This window comes from Monodelphis domestica, chromosome 2, assembly GCF_027887165.1.
Source record: "Monodelphis domestica isolate mMonDom1 chromosome 2, mMonDom1.pri, whole genome shotgun sequence".
Taxonomy (NCBI): Eukaryota; Metazoa; Chordata; class Mammalia; order Didelphimorphia; family Didelphidae; genus Monodelphis; species Monodelphis domestica.
In genome coordinates, this window is record NC_077228.1 from 321,570,237 (window position 1) to 321,586,838 (window position 16,602).

General features: G+C 36.4%; 1 pseudogene; it reads left to right on the forward strand.

Annotated features, from left to right (window-relative positions):
- Nucleotides 1–2,630: 2,630 nt before the first annotated feature.
- LOC130456943 (uncharacterized) overlaps nt 2,631–16,602 on the forward strand; it is a 148,031-nt pseudogene continuing 134,059 nt past the window's right edge.

Below are 16,602 nucleotides of genomic sequence, written 5' to 3' on the forward strand. Positions count from 1 at the left end.
CTTCAGTTTTACATTGCTATAACAATTCTTATCAAAAGTCAAACCTGACACCAAAGTAGCTCATCTTATTCTCCCATTTCCTTGTTTCTCTATCCCTGTTTCTCTTTCAGTCTCTGTCTCTCACTATGACCAACATCACCTTTTTCTGGTTCATTCTCATGATGCTCCTAGCTTGGCAGTACTGTTATCTAATTCACCAGTTTCTCAAGCAAGGCGTCTCCCATGCAAGATAAAGGGAATCCTTTTGTCATTGATTCTTCTTCTCCCTTTACTTAGGTCTCTTTCAGCTACAAGACCCCCATATCATTGTGAATATCTACTGGGGTGGATTCTTTATTTTCTTCAGTTACTTCAGCAGAAGAAGGAAAAGGGAGGAAGTAATAATCTTGAAAATACTAGCTCAAAAATGTGTCAATCTACCAAATTATTATAAACAATTTTATTTGAGTACACAAATAATATTAAACTTTTCCCCAAGACTTGTGATTTCCTTGGTGCAGAATCATATATGTAGAGCAGAAGGTGACTCCTAGATAGCATCTGATGCAGGATTTGAACCTAATTTGTCATGTCATGTCATGTCAATTTTGAGTTTTCCTATTGTAGAAAAATGCCCTCTATCAATGCAAATCTGCAATTTTTCTACAATTTACAATCTTCAGTGGTTGCCTGTGACTCCTAGAAGTTCAATAACTTCCCCAAGGAAGTTATTACACTTCAGAAATGGAATTTGAACCCAAGTTCCATCCTGGTTCCCTTTCAACTCTGTCATGTTGCTTCTTATTAACAAGCATGTGCTTATTAATAAAAAATATACACCAGAGGAAGAGAAGTAGAAATTATTTTTTTCAGAGTTCTGTTGAACCCCCACTTGAATTTGGGATACATATCTAGGAACCCTTAGGGATGAGATGCCAACTAGCCAATCATGATTGTTGTTGTTCAATTGTGAATGCCATTGTGATCCTATTTGGGGTTTTCCTGGAAAAGATACTGGAGTTGTTTGTCATTTCCTTCTCCAGATCATTTTATAGATGAGAAAGTTACGGTAACAGGGTTAAATTACTTGCTTAGGGTCTCAGCTTTTAAGTGTCTGACATCAGATTTGAATTCAGGAAGATGAATCTTTCTGACTCTAGGCTCATCACTATCCCCTGTGCCATCTAGATGCCCAACCATCCAGGAGATCACAGCCATCTCTAATGAAAATGCGTGAAAGATAACATGGCTTGATTCCTCATCTATAATATAAGAGGGTCGATAGAGGCAGCCTTTGGAGTCTCCTACAGCTCTATATTGATGAAAGTGTGATCTGTGACAAAATCCCCAAGTCTCAGGAGACTTAGCTTCAAAATCTGTTTTTCTGGTTTTCAGGAGTCTGAAACTTATTTTCCCTCTTCCTCAAAGGTACTGTGTCAAAAGGGAAAGCTCCATCCATTTGCCTCAGTTATTCATCCCTTTAATGACTCACCAAAAATCAAATGCCACCAAAGTTCACATTCCTCCCACTAGCTTGTCTGACCCTTCTGTTTCCCTCAAATGTAAACATCATTCTTGTACCACATGATTGCTTCTCTGATCACTAGATCCATGACAACGAGCAAAATCATTTAGGTCTTTGATTCCCATTTTATTCATTTATAAAATGACTAGTAGATCTCTAAGGTGAATACAGGATCATATATTTAGAGTTCAAAGTTTATGGGGTTCAATACTTTTATTTTACAGAAAGGGAAACAGAGGCAAAAAGGTTAATTAGCTTGCTTAGTGTCACCTAAATAGTATCTAAGGTAGGATTCAAATCCAAGTCTTTCTAATACCAAGTTCTATATTCTAAATACTAGACCATCTTGACTCTCCTCTTCAGGTTTTAAGGTCCTATGAAAGAAAAGTTGATGAAAGAATCTATATGTTTTAAAATATTTTAGCCACTTTCCTTGTTATGGCAAAGAACTGGAAATTGAAATGCCCATCATTTGGGGAATGGCTAAACTAATAATAGCATATAATTGTGATGGAATACTACTGCCCTACAAAAATGACATGCAGGTAAATTTTTAAAAATCACCAAAAGTTCTACATGGAATTATGAAGAGTGAAATCAGCAGAATCAAGAGAATATTGTATACAGTCACAGAAACATTGCTTGAAGAACAATTTGTATATGACCACTTCTAGAGAAAGGACTGATAAATGGAAACAAAGAAGATATGGTTTTACATATGCATATATTTTTGCCAAATGATGCCTTCTCTAATGGGATGAGGAGGTGTTATTTCAGTATTTAATATAACAAACAAGTAAATTTAAATTTAAATGAAGATTTAAACTCAGAAAAAAATGAAAGAAAATGATATGGTCATGGGGAAGAAGAAGGATTCCAGAGAGGAGATACTGTCTGGCACATAGTAGGTACTTAATAAATGTTAACTGATTTGAATTGTGTCTTCCAAGCTCTTTCTGTCTTTGTTTTTCTGTTAACCTTTTCCCAATAGCTATTTCTATTGCTTTCTTAGTCTTAGTATAAAAACTTACATTTTAAACCAACAATAGTGTATTTTAAAGATTTTCAATAATTCCCACTTGACCTTTAACATCTCCTTGATTTTGAGACCTTTTCTTTGACCATCATGCTCCCTTCGGTCAAGTCCAGTAAGTTAGTGCAGACTAGAGGAAAGACTCACTATCTTCCCAGAAAACTCTCTTTGCCCCTCAAGTCTTTCCCCCGGCACCTTTCTTTCTAGCTTTACTCAGCTGTAATAGCACAAGACAATAATGAGTTTAAGAAAGTAGGGGTTGGTGACCAAAGGGACTGAGCTACTTCTCATGTAGAATAGCCTGGGGAGTCTATCTTTGGAAAGCATGGTGCCATAGAATGGAAGAAGGTCCTGCTTCCTGATTTGGAGCTTGAAGATACATTTTGAAACAGTTCAGAGCTCACAATATGGTGAAGATCTGGGCTCTTGGTTGGCTATGAAACCCTGAACTTGGTTGCATTCAAGAAGCAAATCTCTTGGTCTTGCGCTCTTCTAGTGGCTGGCATTTTGGAAGGAGGATAGGGTGCCATGGGCTTTGGGTGAGGGAGGGACCTTTATCTTTCTTTCAGAGTGGCCATGAAGCTGAGGAGGTGTGGTCCTGTTATTGCTTCTCTTTCCTTGAGGTTCTTTCTTTCTTGGTTTTAGGTGGAACACTGGAGATGGGAAGAACTTGGTGAGCTTCAAAAATCAGGAGAGGGAGTCACTCAAAGCTGAAATTGATGCTGGGGTTCACCAGAAATCAGATGCTGAGAAATGAAGTTTCAAGCTACCTGTTTGAGCTAGTATAGATCAAAGGCAGTCAAGAAAGCTTTGTGATTTGAAAGTGAACTTGGATAGGTAGAAATTTTTTAAAGCTTGTGCCCACTCTCCCCAGGGACTAAGGTGGCATTGGGAAGAGAATACCCCCAGGTATGGGATGGGGGGAGAAATGATTTCTGTTCTTGCTTTATCTTCAAAGTAAATACCTATTTGTAAAAGCCAATTTATGTCAATTGGCTAAATGGCATTGAACCACTAATCATTGTTCATTAACAGTGGATTCAAACTGAAAGCATTAAAGACTCTCTGAACTCCTCAGAGGTTCTCTATAGAAATTGTATGGGTGATCATAGCTTTGTCTGGGACCCAGTTCTTTTCTGAGTGTAGGAGTTGGGATGAGCATCCTCACAGCTCATATTACTCCACAAGTTTACTTCATGTCATCGCTAGCTATTTATATCAAGCATGCTGCCAACATTCTGCTTGAATTGAATTATTTCTCTTGAAATTGAATTCTGTGGATGAACTTTCCAATGACCCCTAATCCTGCATTCTCTTCTGTACCCACCTAATCTTATAATAATAATAATAACAACAACCATGGCAGTATCTTGTATTTATGTAGTTCAAAGTACTTTCTCATTTTCTTCTCATAGTAACCACAAGAGGCAAGCAGGAAAATATTATGTGTATCATATGCATATATTTAGAGCTATGCCTTATTGGAACAGGCTGCCTAGTGAAGAAGTGGGGCAGGAGATAAGATGAAGGGTTTACAATCAGAAAGTCTTTAATTCAAATCCAGCCTTAGCTCCTTATTAGCTGTGTAACCCAGGGCAAATCATTTCATCTGTCTTAGCCTCAGTTTCTTCATCTGTAAAATGGAGATAATAATAGCATCTATCTCACAGGGACAGATTAAAAAAACAGATTAGGTACTTTGTGAACTTTAAAGCACTATATAAATGTTATTTGTTATTATAATAAATTATAATAATGACAATATATAATTATTTCACAAATATTGTTCTATATTGTTATAGTTTTACTTATTTGAAATAATTGTATTAATGGTAATAGACAACATTACATCCTACTTACTATGTATCAGGCATTGTGCTAATAACTTGAAAATTATTGCCTTATTTGATCTTCACAATAATCCTGGGAGGTAGTTGCTACCCATTTTATAGATAAGAAAGCTGAGGCAAATAGAGGTTAATTGATCTGTCCAGAGTCACGATACTAATAAATATCTGAGCCCATACTTGAACTGAGGTCTTCTTGAACTCAGGCACAATTCTATAATAATAGAAAATAATAATTTATACTTAAATAGCACTTACCATGTTGGACCCTATGCTAAGCACTTAATTATTATCTTAGTTGATCCTTCATTAGGAGGTAGCTGTTACTATTATCTCTCTTTCTTGCCTTTCTTGCCTTCTGTCTTAGAATCAATACTGTATACGTATTGATATATATACAATGCGTAATGGGTGTTAAGTGACTTGCCCAGGGTCACACAGCTAGGATGTGTCTGAATCCAGATTTGAACCCAGGATCTCCCATCTCTAGGCCTGATTCTCAATTCACTGAGCCACCCCAACTGCTCCCTATTATCTCTCTTTAACAGATGAGGGAAAGTGAGGCAAACAGAGGTTCAGTGACTTGTCTTGACCAGAGTCTTGAACTCAGGTCTTTCTGACTCTAGGTTCTATGCTTTTTCCACTGTGCCACCTAGCTGCTTACATTAAGGACAATCAAAAGAGGAATCACAAATAGAAAATTGGATGATGTGGTTTTTCAATTTCCTTTAAATGTCATAATTCAAGAGGAGAGAACTGAGGTACAAAGAACTGAAGTGACCAACTCAGGTCTCCTTATTTGTAGTTTGGTTCTCAACAACATATCCCACCAACAAGAAGAGTTCCAAAAAAAGTGTTCCAAATGTTCAATGACAACTCAATCCAATTCATTGGACATATAGAATGGAAGAAGGGGACATGGTAGCAGCAAGATGGAAATAGGAAGATGAAAGAAGGTGAAGAAGTAAACAGAGATCCTTATAGAACTCTTCATCTTATTAAAAAAAGATATGCTTTAAAGAAATGAGGAGCACCCATGCTGATGAAATCCTAGATATGCCAAAGTACAAGGTGTCCTAGGGGAAGCTAGGTGGTGCAATGGACAGAGTGCTAGGGATGGAGTCAGGAAGACTCATTGTTCTGAGTTCAAATTTGACTGCAGACACTTCCTAACTCTGTGATCCTGAGCAAATCATTGAATCTCTGTCTCAGTTTCATCATCTGTAAAATGATCTGGAAAAGGAAATGGCAAACCACCCCAGTATATTTGTCCAAAAAATCCCAAAGGCAGTCATGAAGTCACACATGACTGAAAAATGACAACAATGAGGTGTCCAAAAAGGACTGTCATACAGAGATTAATTTATGTTCATCTTAACTTTGTTCATTGCAAAGTTGTAACCATTCTGAAGCACTTGGGGGAGTGTTCTTCTTGGAAATGCCCATGCCCTAGATGGAAATCCTCTTTGTCCCTGCTCTTTTTTCTTCCCTACCCTTCCCAAGTGGTTATTTATCCCACAACAATCTCCAAGGCTCCATTAATTCAGAATCTCCTTCATTATTGCTCTTCAGCTGGATTGTTAGCATACTCATTGAAATGGAGTAAACTATGAATAGATTTCATTATATTGTATACTTAAAAGTAATAATAATGCTTGATATGATTATTTAAAAACAAATAAACAAACATCACACTTCTCCCCCTCATCCCCTTCTCAACTCTTCTTTAGGATCAGTGGGTAAGATATGGCTAAAGATATATTATGATTTGCCTTTGAGAGAAAGAGAGAAGCTACAGTGTGTTCCCATTTCTAACTGAAAGTCTTTCCCTATTGCTAACCTCTGAAGTCATGTTACATTAGAAAGAATCCTCAAAGCATCAGAAAGTAATACATTGACTTCTTAGAATGTCAACTTAAAGAAAATTGAGTTAAAGAAAGAAAAAGGACAGGACATCATCTTTATAAATGGTGACTTCAATCAGTTTAAGAAACTCTTCTTTTTGTATAGTGAACAAATTGCAATAGAAAAAGGAGCTCAGGATTGCTTTTAATAATGCTAGTGTTTTAAGGCTTTAAACAAATTGCCAAAAAGAATAAAGACATCATGTCATATAACTGCAGAGATAGCCTGAAGAATGAATTCAGAGGTTCATGTTAAACACACAAATGCTTTTAAAAGCAAATTACTGGTGAGACCATTATAAAAACTTAAAGACTCCATGAAGTTTTTATTCCTGGTTTAAGACCTCATTTTATTTCTCGCTGGGAAGACATGAAATCACTTCTTGGAGCAGTCCTTTTAGGTTGTATAACCGAAAAATAAAATTCTACTTGACCTCATTTCTGAAGAAGGGAGATCACAGTTGGGCAGACATGTCTTCAGTATCTCTTCCAAAAACTCTGTAGGAAAAGAAATTATGTTAAACTTGTTTTTTGTCTCTTCCAAATGTACATGAAGTCCTTTTCAGTCAGTTTGGATAAAATTGTTCTCATTCTCCTGAAGAAGTGTTTCTTAATGCTTAAATTTATAAGGTCTGGTTATAGACTGAAAAGTAGTTCCATTTTTATGAATTAATACATAGTGTCATTCTTTGAACTGCAAAACAATTTGATGAGAAGTATACACTATAATTATATATGTCCTTCAATACATTAAAAAAACCATACCTTCTATCTTAAAACCATGTGTATTGGTTCTATGGCAAAAAAGTAGTCAGGGCTAGACAAGAGGGGGTAAGTAACTTACGCAGAGCTACACAGTTAGGAAGGTCACACAGGGCCATATTTGAACCCAGGACCTCCCAAACCTAGACATTCTTTAAGCCACACAGTGTTGGACTGAAGTTTACAACTTGACCATTCTTAGCTTTCATTCCTTCCCCATCAGTTGCCAAGTCTGGTTAATTTTAATTTCACAGCATCTCCCATCTGTCTCTCCACTCACATGATATCTATCTGACTTTGGACCCTTATCACTTCTTACTTTGGTTATTTCAGCAGCTATATTTCCTAAATATAGTTTTTATCTTGTTTTAATCAATTCTGTACATAGGTTCCAAAATTATATTCTTAAAGTATAGGTCTTACTGCGTAACTTCCCTTCTCAAGAATCTCCAATGGCTTCCTATTGTCTCTGGGATAAATATGAACTCTTACTTTTAACATTTGAACACTTTTTTTTACAATTTGTTTTGAGTTTATTGATTTCACATTATTTCTTTTCATACATTCTCTTTACCTGCCAACTTGATCCACATGCCTTTCTTTGTATGTGACAATTCATCATCCCCCTCTATCCTTTTGTATGGTCTGTGATCCAAGTCTGGAATTCATTCCCTCCTCATCTCCACATTTTAAAGCCCCTAAATGCCCTCAAGGTTCAGTTGAATACCATCTCCTAAAAGAGGACTATATTGATTTCTGTGATTGTTTGTGCACTCAATCCTGACTCCCATTGTAACTTAAAATATGTCTTGAATTTACTTACTTGTGTATATGTTCCCCTCAATAAAGGGTAAGCTCCTTAAGGTCAGGGATGGCTTCATTTTTGTCTTTATATAAGCAGTGCCTAGCACAGTGCTTGGCATATAATAGATTTTTAATAAATCCCTACTGAATGGTGAATGAATGAACACATTTCTTCCTTAGAGAAAGACAATAACAACAATAAACTCACAGTATTTCCTCCATCATCCATTATTTCCAGAGCTTTCCTGGTCTGACAGACCCCACTCAATTTAATGGTAATCTGATAATGAGACTACAATGAAAATACAAGAATGAAACTTGCACCCAGAAAAGAAGGTTGATTTTTGTACCTTTTGATTACTGATGGGGAGTATATTAAAGGACAGTGAAGAAAGTATATTAAAGAACAGAAGAAACATGTCTGTTATTACTAACTTTGAACTGTATTTCTCTCTCCTCTTTCCTTCCCCCACATACATCCATCTATTTGTTGTTTAGTTGTTTGCATTCATGTCCAACTCTTTGTGATCCCATTTGGGGATTTCTTGGTAAAGTTACTGAAGTGACTTACCCTATTCTTCTATGGCTCATTTTACAGATGAGGAAACTGAGACAAACCAGGTTAAGGGATTTGCCTAGTTTCAAACAAATGGTAAGTGCCTGAGACTGGATTTGAACTCAAGTACCCCCCCCCCCCCGTGCTCTATCCCTTTTACAACTTTGATATTTTACACACACACACACACACACACACATCTTAAACTTTTATACTTTCCCCATTGCACACTACAAAAGCAAAGTAGACTACAATTCCTTACTCACTATAAATCAAATTAAAAGCAATTCAATTTCTGAGAAACTAAGAATAAAAAAGCCATGTCCTCAAGATGCTTGCATTTGAATAGTTAGAGCAATTTATTGGTAGCTTGTTATTATTTTTTTAAGCCTTACTTCCTGTCTTAGTATCAATGCTAAGATAGAAAAGTGTTGAGGGCTAGGCAATCAGGGTTAATTGACTTGCTCAGGGTCACACAGCTAGGAAATCTGAAGCCAGATTTGAACCCAGGTATTCCTGAGTCCAGACTTGGTATTCTATCCATTTTGCTACCCAGCTTCTCCAGTGTAGTATGTTTTCTTAAGACAGTCAAAGAGGTAAACAGAACAGTAATGTCTAGGGAAGGCACTAGAAACTAAAATATAGACTAGAATATAAACAACAACCATTGCCCTCTCTTTAAACAAAATCATGATGAATCCACTAGATTTGGTTGTTTTACTTTAAAACCTAGTTGAACTAGAGATTTAGACAAAGACAGTTGGAATGATTAAGGGACAGAAAGTCTACCATCTTCAGGAGTAAGACTCTTCTCTCTTGGATGGCCAAGGTAAAAAAGGGGACCACTAAAACCTAAAAGATAGTGGAAGTTTTGAAAGAGGGGACATGGACCTGAAAAATAGGACTAGGGAGTTCTCTGGTGGGTAAAATAGAGCATTTTGTAACAAACAAAATGACTTGCATATAACATATAACTTGCATATAACATAGCAGGTGGTTGTGTTTGTTGTTGTTTGACTCAGACCTGTGATTTCATTAGCACGGGGACTCCAAGGGTGAAAAATACTGGAAAATCTCTCTTCTGATACAGATTAGCAATGCCTCTATAATTTACAACATTAGAATGATGTTTCACTGTGCTGAGAGGTCAAATCTTTTACCCATAGTCAAAGAGTATGTGTCAGAAGCAGTACTTGAACCCATTTCTCCCTTTTTCCAAGTCTAGCCCTTTAATGCCAGACTGCCTCTCTTTAGTGATAAGTAAATAAAAAGGCAGCTCAGGCTAAAATAAATATATTCAAGATATGCTTAGGCAGATTCATGGATTGGAGTTCTATAGGCGATTAAAAGAAGGTGGATTTTTCTCTGCTATAAGCAATATGTGTCATGTTTCACATGACAAACAGAAGAATATATATTATATGATAATATATGTACAACTTTGGGGAGGGGGAAAATGAGACATAGATTTTTGGACATAGCTATTGCCAGAATTTGTTTTTCTTGGACAAGCATATTTATTATAATTTATTATGAATTTATAACAAGTCATATGTAGGATATTAGTCATACATAAGATCATACATAAGATCAATGGTAACTTTAAAAAACTATCAAAAAGGGAAATTGGGATGCTCATGAGAAGGTATTTTTGACATTTTCAGTTCAATCATTTCTCTCTTGGCACCTCTGTCAGAATACTGGACTGAATAGGACAATTTGAGCCAACACATTTATGTTATCTTAGTCCTATTTGGGGAACTGAAAGAGGGTTCATGGAAAAGGCTAGAAAAATTTACTTGGCTTCTCTTCTGTGTTGAGATGTCCAGGCTATCTATGGCTTTGGCTTAGCAGGAGTCATGGCTAACCATCTAGGTCAGAGTAAGGAGACAGTGAAGTGAGACTGAATGAGGAGAATTGGTTAAATCTGTTTCAGAATCTCCCTTGGCCACTATATTAGCTTTGCTCATTGTTTTGTTTCTTATGGGAAAAGGTTAAGGATTTCAAATCCTGTGGAGTTGTAAACATCCACAACGAGTTTGAAAGGCTTGAGCTTCTCACTAACAGTAAGAATGAAGATGAGGGACAATTTTGCAATGACCTATACTGAGTGTGATAAAGATATTTCTGCAGCAGCCAAAGGACTGTTCTTCCTCCTCAAGATACAAGTGGATTTTCCCACATAGAAGGTGAAATCAGTCAACAAGCTGATTGACCAACATTTATTGTCTAAAATGTGCTAAGAATATAAAGAAAAGCAAAAGACAGTCCCTACTCTCAAGAAACACAGGCTTACAAAAAGGGTTGTGGAATACTTCTCCATAAAAAATGGTGGAATAAAAAAAAAGGAAAATCATATGAAATGGCAGGGGCAAAACCTGCTTCATGTTAGGAGACTGATGAATAGATGAAAATTATATAGAAAAGAAAGAAAAAGATCATCGTGTACTTGGAGGTCAAAATTAAAACAACTTGAAGCAGGACACCCTGAGGAAGAAACAGCTTCTTCTTCTACTAGGATTGATAAAGTCATTCTTTCAGGTAAGATTAAATGTCAAAGGAAGAAGAGAAGGGTCATAGGGATTAGTGCCTATCCTTTTCCTTTGACATCATTGAGACATCATTTGTTAACATAGTAACAGCCATAAAAGGAGATGGGTTTTTCCTGTAGCATTTGTTAAGTGGGAAGGTGGGAATGAGAAGGGGCCATTGGAAGCAAAGCTGGAGATGGGCTCTGTTGGGGACAGTAAGAGAAGGGACACCTGGCTGGTTCTTATGAATGAACAGGAAGCCCTGATGAAGTATAGGAAGGACAGAGAAGCGGGACAGAGTCTGATATAACTCAAGATGATGGAAAAGCAGCTTTCAAAAGGTTCAAAGAAAAGATGGGATTCCATGGACTACCATATTATAGAGGAAATTAACTGAGCAGAGATGGTAAACTCCCCAAAGTGAAATTCTGGAGACACAAAGAGAAATAATTATCTGAAGAGATGTAGATCCAGGGAAAACATATCAACCTCTTAAAGTTTTAAACACACATTTATATAGACTATTGGAAGCAAAGGTCCAGTGATGCTGGCCTCCTTCTTGTTCCTCAGATACAGCACTGTCTCCTGACTCCATGCATTTTCACTCTCTGTCCCCTATGTCTGAAATTCTATTTCTCTTCATGTCCATTTCCTGGATCTCCTAACTTCCTTCAAATGACAACTAAAATCCTGCCTTTTCCAAGAAGCTTTTCTCAGTCCTCCTTAATCTTAATGCCTTCTCTCTGGAGTTATCTCAAAGCATCCTCTTGTTTTTCAGTCATTTATCAGTAGTCTTTCTTTGTATTCCCATACTTAGCACATTGGTTGGCACAGTTCGGTGCTTAATAAATACTCATTTACTTAAGCTGAACAGGTATGAATAAAAAAGCATGGAATACAAATGTAAAAATAGTGCTAGAGATACCAAAGCTGAAATGAGGAGAATATGGTGGGGAAATTAGACAACAAAAATAGGATTGTTAAAAAGCTAAAATGGAGGAAAAGCTACATCAAGGAAGAGGACTGCTACAACAGATGGGAGGATGATAGCTGATGAGGAATAAGATACGGCTACTCAGTTATTATTTTACATCTGTTTTTTTTTTGTCAACTGTATCAATCTTACAGGTGTTTCTTCCTTTTGATACTGTCTATTTATTCATATTCTTTGGCCATTTGTCAAAAGGGACTAATGTGTTCTTAAGTTACAATAAAACAGGCAAAGCTTCCAGGAATAAGGAGTTGTATTTTGCTATGATCAGACAAAATTTGGTGTGTTGCATTTGGTTCTGGGAACTATGGTTAAGGAAGGGCATTAAAGTAATTTACAATGTCCAGACAAGAGCTACCAGAATTGTCAAGGGCCTTGAGTGTACTGTATATGAGAGTCAGTTGAAGTGAGTGGGAAGTTTGATTGAAGGAAATATTTGGGGAGGGCAAAGATGGGGGAAATAGATTTATTTGAGTGCTTGAAGGCTTGTCTTGTGGAAGCCCATTTCTGCTTTCTCTTGTTACCCCAATAGGGAAGAGGAAGGAGTAAAAGACAAAAATTAGAAATAGGGAAATTTAAGTTTGATATAGGAGAAAACTTATTAATAGAGATATTAAAAGATGGAACTAGCTACTTAAAGGTAATGGACTCTTCTAAAATGATATTCTTCAAGCCAATAAAAACAGTTTTTATGTTGATATAATTTTATTAAAAAAAAACACTTACCTTCCATCTTGGAATCAATACTGTGTATTGGTTCCCAGGCAGAAGAGTAGCAAGGGCTAGGCAATGGGGGTCAAGTGACTTGCCCAGGGTCACACAGCTGGGAAGAGTCTGAGGCCAGATTTGAACCTAAGACCTCCCATCTCTAGGTCTGACTCTCAATCCACTGAGCCACCCAGCTGCCCCCTTGTTTATAAAATTTTTAAAAATTATTTTTGTTACATTAAAATACCTAGTTAACTCCCTTCCTCCTTCCCCTCCCACCATTAGAGGAGGCATCATTTAACAAAAAGATATATGTATATATAAAACTCTTGTTTCTATTTATTAATTCTTTCTCTGGAAGTGGAAATACTCAGGTCATTCTTCAAACAATATTTCTATTGCTAGATATAATGTTTTCTTGGCTTTGCTTGCTTCATTCTTCATAATTTCATGTAGATCTTTTCATCTTTTTCCAAAATTAACTTGTTCATCAATACACTTTTTAGTAGCTGTTTTCTGATATTTTGTGATCCATGTTCTTTTCCTCTCTTCCAATTTTCTCTCCTCCCCAAGAAAGCAGGTAATATGATATAGGTTGTATTGTACCATTTATATGTCCATGTCCATAAAGTAGTGAAAGAAGACATAATTTACAGCAGAGAAAAAATTCATGGAGGAAATAAAGGGAAGAATTGTTTGCTTCAATCTGCATTAAAAATTAGACCTGTCATCTCATTGGTACAAAGAACTCTCAGAAAAGAAACTCCTTTTACCAATGCTCACTGGCAAATCAATTAGTCTTAGAGGTGTCTGGGTCACTGAGAAGTTAAATAAATTTCCCCGAGTCACATAGGCAATATGTGTCAGTGATGGGACTTGAATAAAAGTCTTCCTGACTCTGACTCTGGGTCTACTCTCCATCTGTCAAAAAATGTGGCATCTCTTGTAAACCTTAAAACAGTATAATGACAGCTATTATTTGGATAATAGATTTAGAGCTATAAGAAACCTCAAAAACTAGATCCTCTCAAACTCCCTCTCCCACTTTTCAGATGGCAAAACTGAGAGTCAAAGAAATTTTTATAAAATCAGGCATATTAAGCAGTAGAGCTGGGAATCAGACTTCAAATACAGCACTCGTTTCACTGCAAATTGTTAGTGATGATCCTGTTTTTCCAGATGTTAGACCTTCCTCCAGCTGACTGGGGTCTTGAAGTGAAGAAGTCAAAAGTACATTGTGTTTTCAGTTGCCATTATATCATCATTTTGTTCAAGAGGAAAATATGCCTCAAGCCCAGTGCCAGCTCTTGATAATTGGCATTTTGTCTGCCTCTTTGGCCATGACAACATAGCATATTGAGCAAATGGTGTAAGGATGTTCCTAGCCCACATGTACTCCTCAAAGAAACTTGACTGCTTTTTCACTTTAGTTAGAGCAAATAAGGACTTAGGGTTTGCTCTGTAAAGTTTGTTGTGGGAGCACAGTGCAGTTATAATAAGTATATTTATGCATTTATATGTTTTTGGTGATTGTCTAATATTACCCTGACCTTTCCCTTCGGTGTAATCTTTTCAGACTCATTTAATAGAAATTGTTTTTCTATTTCTTTTCTTAAAGTAATTTATCTTTATCCTTCAAAATGTTGGTTTTCATATCCAGAGTTCTTATGTTCAATGAAGAAGGGAAGGAAAACATTTATTAAACACTTACTATGTGCCAGGCACTGAGAAATCACAGTTTCTTAAAACGTAGCTTTGCTCTTTTAGAAAATTTATGTTCTGGTCAATATGGAAATATGTTTCGCATGATCATCCATATATAACCCATATGAGATCACTCAGTCTCAGGGAAAGGGGAGAGAAAGGAGGGAGGGAGGCAATTTGGATTCTACAGTTTCAAAAAATGTATGTGAAAATTATTACATGTAATTGGGAATATAAAATATTTTTTGAAATCTTCACAAACTTAAAGCAGAGTTAAACCTCAAAAGTTTATTTGGTTCCATTTGTTGTAGAGAAGAAAGAATCCCTACAGACATCAAATTCTGTGTCATTTACTCATTTTCTACATTCTTTTGTTGAATATACAGAAAGAAGTTTTTATTGATTTATTTGTTTGCTACACTTGGGATTTGCTACATGTGAGTCTATTCCCTAACAGGAGAAAGCATGTTCCTCCAAGTGCTTTCTTTGCCCATGAAACAAAGGTTAGTTCAGTCTCAGAAACTAATATTTTTTGCCTTTGTTGTAATGAGAGTAGACATTCCTGCAGTGCTTTAAAGTTTACACAGAGCTTTACACAAATATCTTGTTTGATCCTCATAATGACTCTGAAAAATAGGTACTGTACTAGAGGCATTAAAGGATCACAGATTAGAGCTGGAGAGAAACAGAGACGTCTTTTATTTCCATCTCCTTTACAGATGAAGAGTCTGAGCCCCAAAGAGGCTTAGTAACTTGCCCATGGTAACATGACTATTAAGGTCAATGGCAGGATTCTTACCCAAGATGTTGCCGGACTCCAGTTCCAATATACTTCCTATGATAACACACGGCTTCTATTTCTTGACTAACTGAAAAATGTTTGCTGAAATATTTCTGGGTCTATTCCAGAAGCTTAAGATACCTATGTAATTACAAGTCATATTAACTATTATGCAAGTAGTATAGCTAATTTCAAACATTTATAAGACTAGAAAACTGAAAACCTGGCTTATCTTTGAGTCCTTTTCATGCATTTCACATCTAAATTCATTAAATAATCAGCCCAATCACTATGCAAGGGAAAGCACTTTTTTTTAAAGCATAGTCACTTTAAAAAATCATTAAGGTGCTTCTCAGCTTTTCTTTAAGCCATTTTATAGGCATTTTTCATGGGCAGCTAGGTGGCACAGTTGATAGAGTGATAAGCCAGATTTCCTCTCCTAGTTCTGTCCTTTCTTTCTCTATTTCCTTTTAGACCAGGGGTTTGCTTTTAATCAATCCCCCTAATCCCCACCCTTATATTACTTCCCTTCTGACCACCTCCTTTCTTATTCCCCTCTTATTTTTCTTTAGGATCTATTAAATACTATCCCCCCATTCTTTCCCTCCCTTTTGGTACTCCATGTCCCCCCCTAACCCCCCCCCACACCTTGGTTTTTCCCTTTCAACTTCTAATGTAAGATAGAATTCCATACCCTAATGAATCTAGGTGCTCTTCTTTCTCAGAATTGATTCCACTGAGAATAAGGTTTAAGTGTTACCTATTAGTACTCTTTTCCTCTCCTTCTAATAATAGTATTCTTCCCTTCCCTCTCCCATGCATTTCTTTATTTGGTATAATTTATTCTATTTTTTTTTCCTTCAAGTTTCTCTTGGTACCATCTTCTATTCTACCCTGTTTCTTTTTTTACATAACATCTGAAACCATGTAGTACACCAATCACTACTTATGAATAATTCTTCTAACTGCTGTGATAGTGAATAATTTTTGAGAGTTACAAATATTATTTTTCCATATAGGAACATAAACAATTTGATCTTAATAAAGCCCTTAAAAGAAAATTTTCTTTTCCCTCTCTTGTTTACCTTTTTTACATTTTTTCTCGAATTTTGTATTTGGACATCAAATTTTCCATTTCATTCTGGTCTTTTCTTTACAAATACTTGGGAATATTCTATTTTGTTAATGCCCATATTTCCCCTGGAAGTATATAGTCAGTTTTGATGGGTAGGTGATCCTTAGTTGTAGACCCAAACCTCTTGCCTTTCTAAATATCATATTCTAAGCCTTGTGTTCACTTAGTGTGGAGGCTGCCAGATCCTGTGTTATCCTGATTGGGGCTCCTTGATATATGAATTGTCTCTTTCTGGCTTCTTGAATTATTTTCTCCTCAGCTTGGAATCTCTTGAATTTGGCAATTATATTCCTGGGGGTTGTCTTTTGAGGATTTAATGCAGAAGGTAATCTATGAATTCTT